Source organism: Odocoileus virginianus, chromosome 1 (assembly GCF_023699985.2).
Source record: "Odocoileus virginianus isolate 20LAN1187 ecotype Illinois chromosome 1, Ovbor_1.2, whole genome shotgun sequence".
Lineage (NCBI taxonomy): Eukaryota > Metazoa > Chordata > Mammalia > Artiodactyla > Cervidae > Odocoileus > Odocoileus virginianus.
Genome location: NC_069674.1, coordinates 57150649 through 57159171, shown reverse-complemented (window position 1 = coordinate 57159171; position 8523 = coordinate 57150649).

The window sequence follows — 8523 nt, the reverse complement described above, 5'->3', positions numbered from 1 at the left end:
TAAAAAAAGGCAGGGTGGGGAGATTCAGAGAGTGATTTGCTATTTCCTCAATGCTGGAATGTGGCACAATTAGAAATCAAACTCATGTTTATTGGCTCCAATTTCCATGGTCTTTCAGTATAATATATACAACTTTTTGAAAAATTTACTCTTGAGTTTCACTTACTAGGATATAACTAATATTGTTAAATTGGCCAGCCAATGATGCTTTTGAACTCTAAAATTCTTTTGCTCTGTGGATGAAAAGAAAAGCAAATAGAAAAAGATGTATTTTTCTAATTTGAAATAAGGCAATCACTGACATATAAAAGAGAATTTCAGAGGAATTACTGGTTATACTACTCAAAATATTATAGCTTTCCACATAGATGATTTCAAATTTCCATTCAACAAAAAAATAGTAAAAGCCTGAATTTCAAGGATAAGGCATCCTTGAATTTACAATCCTTATACTTCTGTGTTGTTATACATTTTGATAGACATTTCATTAATGTCAAAAACATACATCAATAGTACAAATTTAACTTTAAAGAGTAAATAGAATAAATGTCTTTGTGCTGGAAAGTTACATTTACTTGTAAGAAAACAAGGAAGTAAATGCAACATTTCTCTAATCCTCGATTCATTTCTTATTACAACAGTCACTTACATATCTGAATGTCTGATTTCACAGACATTATAATTATTTTGAATTATACCAGCCTACACAGTGCCTTGATTAAATCAAGATATTTTTCAGCACAGGACAATGTGCCACTGATTTTTGACCTTCTAATGTTCTAAAGTGTCAAAAATTTAAAAAATGACCTTTATGCAGTAATTCATTTGCCATTTTGTGGCAATTTCATATTTTCTAAGTTTATGAGGGTCATATACCCAATGTAAATTTCTATGAGATTAAGTGAGTCATTTAAAAAAATCATATTATTTTCCAGGCTGAATGAAGGCAGCTATTTATATTGAACTATATACTGAAATGTCAATTCAGTTTTTTAAAAAAATATTGGAGTATTTGAAATATGTGGGAACTTTAAAAATATTTAACAATAAAGAGAAGCATTTCAAATCTTTTGTGTCCATCCTATAAATCAACATACAGTACTAAATTGTTTTTCTCCAGCAAAATAATACTCTCATTAGTTTAAACAAATTGCTATGCACAGTTTCTTAGAGAAAACCAGATTAGTAAAAGTGAGGTTGTGTTCTAGATATTTTGATTGTTCTGTGGCATATAGAATTGTTTTACCTACCATCCTCTTCCATACATAGTTCAAAACACAGCACACAACTTAAAAATTCAGGCATTTTATTTTCTTGGCAATAAATCTAATTGAAATGCAGTAGCAATTTACTTTTACTATATAAAATAAGTGGAAAATAATAATGTTTATTTGAATAAGAAATTCCACATTGCCTTAACAATGTAATCAAAGTGGCTAAAACTGGCCTTCTGAACAATTAAGATGTGAAACATTCTTGATTAATTCCTCTGTAAATAGGGAAACATAAGCTCTGTAAAATTAGCCACTTAAAAAAACCTCAAAAATGAGCCCATTTAGGAGATAATAAAAACAAGAGAGAATGAGTAGTCAGGTATGTAAGCCGTGAAACATTTTTTCCCCCAAATTGTAATTGCATTCAAAATTGAGAAGAAAGAATGAAACAATATTACAAACTCAAACACATGGCTTAATCCTAGGCATCATTCTCCCATTTCAGTTGTTTGCTTCCTTTTGAAATCCACATGTGTTCCAAATCTGTCTGATAGATCAAAGAAGCAAAGAAAAATTAAGAGGGAAAAAGAAGAAAGGAAGGAAAGAAAAAAGGATGGAAGGGGAGAGGCAGAGATAAAAAGAAGCAGAAAGGAAAGAGAACAAAAGAGTGAAAATGTACATTTTTAACTACTGGACAAACACAAATGTCTGTGGCATCTGGGACCTTTTGTATATGCTTAACAAACTTAGAGAAGGGGCCTTATAAAGAAATTGAAAGGATTTTAACTATAGACAGTTAATGAGTCTTAAAATTAAAACAGAGTTTGTTCTCAAACATAAAGAGTACTGAAAGGGCTTCTGTCTGTTCATTTGTTCTCGCCTACTTAGCAGACTTTTCATGGCTCCTTTTATCACATATGGAGAGTTTGATTAGGCAATGGGCTTTGGGACCCGTGTCTGCTGGTGGGCCTTTTTTCCTACGTGCAAATGCAGAAGACACATGAGGTTTCAAAAAGTTGCTCCATCATAGGTACCAGAACTACTAGCTAATAAATTGTTGCTTTGCTCCATTTCAGCTCAACATTAACCTTAACCTCCCAAACTCTTCATTTTCATTGACTTTGAATACAGACAGAATTATATCACACTTGACGACCTCTAATATTTTTCTCAATTGGAACTTGGTGTCTTTTATTGCTCTATAGCAATATGCTATCGCTTCTAAAAACATTTTTAAAGGGCTTCTATCTCTTGACAAGCCTTTGCTATCTCATCTGCACTCTTCTAGTTTTATGTGCTCTCTGGTTTCATCACTCTTCTTGGGTCCAGTGTGGTTCAAATTGGCAAAGTTCTTTGAGAACAGAATACTCCATAAATTCACAGCTTAAGTTCAAGCAGCGGGAACAGGATAAGCTAAGTGGAAATGTGAGAGTGCTGGCTTGTCACTTCTATTGATCCCGTTGCCCCCAGTTTTCATTTGCTTTTTGACCTCAGAGGGAAGGATTTTCTAGGCATATTCTTTGTCCTTCATCTTTATGAAAGCTCATCCTCATCTGGTTAGTTATTATTTTAAAAGGTAACTGGCAATTAATCCTCAAAAGTCTGGCTTTGCTCAATTAAAATTCTTCCTGCCATCACCAACATTGTTAGCTAAATTATAGCACTTGATCATCCTGCTACATGAAGATTTAACTATTGAAAATTTAACCATCAACTCAGGATGATGACTATTTAGAAGACCAGGATCTTCTTAGAAACATACATGTCACATCATGGAACCACATTCTCTAATTATCCTGAGGATCAGATTTTTTAATTTTGCTTTAACAGACTTTTCTCAGTGTGGAGAAAGGTATACAGATGTACGAACCTCTCAGACACTTATTATCGGGAATTGGCTGGAAGTCAGAGTTACTCTCAGACACAAATATAAGGTTCAGTCTTATTTTGCATTTCTTAAAATCAGGAGGAGAACGATCTTATTCTTCTTCAACTTTGAATCCCCTATCCCTCTGAAAGAGAAAATGCTTGGTATCTTTGAGAGTGATAAAATATATCCAGAATACTTCTATAAGCTCTCTTAGGTCAGGAGCCGTAACAACATAGTGATGGAGCCCCAAACATACCTCAAGTACATGTATACGGTGGACGCCAACTGTGTTTTTGTTGAGTTAATTGTCAAATGTAATCTCAAATAATGATGACAATGTGGTTGAGAGTGGATTATTGATTTAGAATAATGAGGTTTTAAAAAAAAAAGCAACTATAGAAAATACAGGACACCCCCTAAGAAGAAACACAGCTAAGGGGTTGACAAGAACTTACCTTATAAATTTTTAATTAAATAGCTGTGATAATTTAGTATAGTAATAACACAAGGTCAAAAAAAATCAATAATGGAGCTGAATAGAAATCTCAGTAGCAATCTACACATTTGGAAACTGTATAAATGTAAAAGTGACATTAAATAACAATCGCTTTTGAATTTTCTGAATGCTCAGAGCATTTGTTTTTCCAATAAGGCAACGCATGGTAGACTCCTGGATGCGGGCTGGTCATCAGAAAGATTAGGCTATGATTAGAAGCTTGGAACTTTCAGCTTCATCCCCTAACTTCCAGGAAGAGGATAAGGACTAGAAATTGAGTTAATGATGGATCATGCCAATATGAGGGAATCTCCATAACAACCCCAAAGGTAGCAGGTTCCGGGAACTTCTGTGTTGGTCAGCCCATGCAGGTGCCTGTTCAAATACGGCACGGAAGTTTGATGCCCCTTCCCACATACTGTATCTCGTTCACCTGGGTATTCCCGAGTAGCATCTCTTTTTGTTTTTAACAAACTGGTAATCTAGTATGTCAACTGTTTTCCTGAGTTTTGTAAGCTGCTCCAGCAAAATCAATTGAACCAAGGAGGGAGCTGCATTATAATCAGTAGTAGAGACCTCTGATTTATATCCAGTGGATCAGAAGCACAGGTAACAGGTACTTGCAATTGGGAGCTGAAACTGGGGGTGTGATGTTATAGGGCTAAGACTTTAAATTATGGGGTCTGATGCTATCTCCAGGTAGACAGTATTAGAATTGAATAAAATTGTAGGACACCCAGCTGGTATGGCAGATGATTGATTAGTATACGGAAAAACAAACTCCACACACATTTGGTGATGTATCAGAGGAGAAGTGTTCTGTGTGAGCAGTAAAGAAGAAAGGAAGATTATAGATTTTCTTAACAGATTTGTTCTTTGAAATTTTTTAAAATTGATTTATAATCTATTAAGCAAATCATGTGATGAACAATATATGTATTCAATGCTATAAATTTCCCTGTAAGCACTGCTTTTGCTGCATCCTGCACATTTTGATAACTTGAAATTGGCAACTGATAATCTGATGCTTTAATATTGCATGTGAACTTTTATTCAATTCAATATTTAAAACTATTTCTATCCATATTTATCCCATGTGTTATCTAAAAATGTGCTGTTTAATATCCATGCATTTTGGTAATTTCCAGCTGTTTTTCTGTTATAGGTTTTTTTAAATTCCATCGTGGTATGAGAACAAACCTTAAGTAATTTCTATTCTTTTCAATTTTTAAGGTGTAATTTATGAGCTAGAGCATGTTCTATCATGGTGAATGTTCTATTCAGAGATTGAACAGAATGTGTGTTCTGCTATTGTTTGGTGAAGTCATTAGTGTGTGTTATCACTGTTGTGTCTGACTCTTTGCGATCCCATGGACTGTGCCTGCCTGCCTGCCAGGTACCTCTGTCCATGGAATTTTCCAGGTAAGAATATTGAAGTGGGTTGCTATTCCTTTCTCCAGGGAATCTTCCTGACCCAGGGATCAAACCCAGATCTCCCGCATGGCAGGCAGATTCTTTACCGTCTGAGCAACTGGGGAAGCCCTGGTGAAATCGTTGAAAGATGTCAATTACATCCAGTTAATTGATGGTGTTGATATATTGATTTTCTGCCTGCTGAATCTGTTCATTCCCAATGGAGGAGTACTGAAGTCTTCAACTATAACAATGGAGTCATCGGTTTATCCAAGTAGTTCTAATAGTTTTTGCCTCGTGAATTTTGATGTTCTATTATTATATACATATTTATTAAGGATTATTCTTCTTCACTTTCATGCATTGGAGAAGGAAATGGCGACCCACTCTAGTGTTCTTACCTGGAGAATCCCAGGGATAGGGGAGCCTGGTGGGCTGTCGTCTATGGGGTCGCACAGAGTCGGACATGACTGAAGCGACTTAGCAGCAGCAGCAGCGTGTCTTCTTGTATTGACATTTTTGTCATTATGTGAAAGTGAAAGTTAAGTCACTCAGTCGTGTCTGACTCTTTGTGACCCCATGGACTGTAGCCTACCACTCTCCTCCATCCATGGGATTTTCCAGGCAAGAGTACTGGAGTGGGTTGCCATTTCCTTCTCCAGAGGATCTTCCCGACCAAACCCGGGTCCCCTGCATTGCAGGCAGACGCCTTACCGTCTGAGCCACCTATGTAACCCCCTCTTTATCCCTGATAACTGTTCGTGCTCTGAAGTCTACTTTGATATTAATACAACTGATTGGGCTTCCCAGGTGGTGCTAGTGGTAACGAATCCACATGTCAATGCAGGAGACATGAGACCCCGTTCCATCCCTGGGTCGGGAAGACCCCCTAGAGGAGGGCATGGCAACCCACTCCAGTCTGGAGAATCCCATAGACAGAGAAGCCTGGCGGACTGTGGTCCTTAAAGTCCCAAAGAGTCAGACACAACTGAAGAGACTTAGCAGGCGCACGTGCAATAAAATCAATCACTCTAGATTAGAGTTAGCTTGGCCTATTTTCAGCATCTCTTTACTTTAATCTAAGATGTCTTAATATTTAAAGTAAGATTCTTGTAGACAATATATTAGTGTGGGCTTGTTCTCTAATTGGCTTTATCTGTCTTTTAATTAGTATGTTTAGACCACTGACATTTTAGTGATCATGGATATAGTTGGATACATATTTTCCATTATTTGTTACTGTCTTCTACTTCTTGCCTTTGTTCCTACTTTTGTCTTCCACATTTTTTCTGCCTTTTGTAGTTTTAATTGAAGATTTTATATGATGTCATTTTCTCTTGTTTTGTAGAATACCAATTGTATTACAAAAAAAACCTTTTCTTATAGACGAGTGACATGCTTCTTTATGCTGATACTCATCCCTTGTCGCTTGTTTCCTCCTGTGTTTTGTGAGCTCTCATTATAAGCCTTTCTTTTCTTGATCTTCCTCTGTGAAAATCCCAAGGGACTAAAAGTGAGCCGCTTTACACTAAAGAAGATTCAGGTTTGCTTCGGCCCTGATTCAAGAGGTTTGGGTGACTACTTGAAGCGACGTGAACTCTCCTGCCTCCACTCCTGCACGCTGAAATACACTCTCATATAGCAGCACTTAATCCCAGGTTTGGCTTGGGTGTTCATGCCTTAGATAAAGTCAACTTACAGGTTAATTTACTCTTCACTGCTTCCTACTCAGGTTTCAGCTTATAGCTTTGTTGATTACTTATTTTATCTCTTGCATAGGTTCCTTATTCCTTGAAACCCCACAATGTATTTATATGCAAGATTTAATTGTTTTGTAGGAGGAGGGGTCTTCTGAGTGGCTAATCTATCACCCTGCTGATAACAGACATGTACCACTTTTTTAAATTCTGTGAAATTTCAAACATTAATTTGTTAAGTCAAAAGGATTACATGCCTGTCACTCAAATTTTCTTTAAACTTGATGGAAATATATAACTGTCAGCATTTTAAATTTGCAACTCTTAAATTAATTAGTTCAAATCCCTGTGACTGAGAATGTATTATTTAAAATGTGTCATGCTGGTGACTTAGGTCATTCTTTAATCACAAAAAAATAAGATAAGAAATAGTAAAATAAGTACAACCTTCCTAATAATGACTTTCAACACAGTCAATCTATAAGGAAAAAAAGCAATTACCTTTCTGTGTTGAGTGTTTTGACACCATGAATATTATACAACCTATTTTGCTAGAAGAATAGTATCTTCTTCAAAAAACAAGACTTTTTATAAACTTACATGATTTAATATTTGCTTAGCTATATTTCTGTGCCTTTTTATTACACACTTCCTGGATATTAACAGAATTTGCAAACACCAGAGTCTGAGTATCACTATCAATTTGCATTAACATAAAACTCTTCTTCATACTGTCTATAATTGTTTCATGCCTCATAAATCCAACTTGGTCCCTGTGTATTAATTTATCCATAACTCTTTCAAGTCTTGTTGCCAAAATCTTGGCATATATCTTTATAGCACATTTAGTTATTTAAATGGACCTATAATTTTCCAGACTGTTATCCCTCCCTTTTCTAAATTAGTAATAGGTACTTTGCTCCTAGCTGGGGAAAACTCACCTTGTCCTGTTTGCTCCACAAAAACTGGCCATACAAGGTGGCCAATTTCATCCTGAAATTATAAAATGACTCATTGGATAACCACATTCTCCTGTTCTTTGCCCTCAGCAAGTTTTCAAATGTCATTTAGAGAAAATTAATTTGTCTCCACAGGATGTTCTAATCAGTGACATTGAGGATATATTTTCAAGCATTTCTTAGCTTTTAAAGTTAGCAGGAAATAAATCCACTGGAGTTATGACACCATTTTTTCCCTTTATATAAGACCAGTGGAAATGAGGAAATATGCTCTGCTGTGGCAGCATCCTGGGCTTATGTTCCCGAGGGCAAAGCATACTTAGATATAGGACAGACACTAGGGTGAAACACTATGTTTGAGTGCTAAGGAAATTATTCCTTAGAGGCCTGAAAAGTTAATGTGTCTCATTAAATTATGACCATGGAACAGTACCAGGTTGCACAGAAAGTTGAAACTAGAATAGGCTGGAGAAATCATCTAACAATACAAAATCATTTCATAAGAAAGAAACTGAAGCCCAGGCAAGTTATGTGACTTGGTGCAAGTTGCACAAATAATTAGTAAGGGATTCAAGATTAGAATTTTGTTTTCTAATTCTTTGATAGAAATATTATTCTATGTAACACTCAGAATAGTAGGAGCCTAATTGTACTTTGAGTAAGCTTGATAATGTGTCTTTTAATTAAAAAATAACTTACATAATTAACATTTTTAACATACTTTAGATGTGGGACACATTTTTGGAGGTGGGACACATTTTAGGAGTTGGGGCTCAGGAGATATTTCACAGACCCCATCATCAAGGGACTCATGGTTCAAAGGAAGAAATAAATAAGTAGTTAATTACAGTATGCTATGCAGTGAGATAATGAG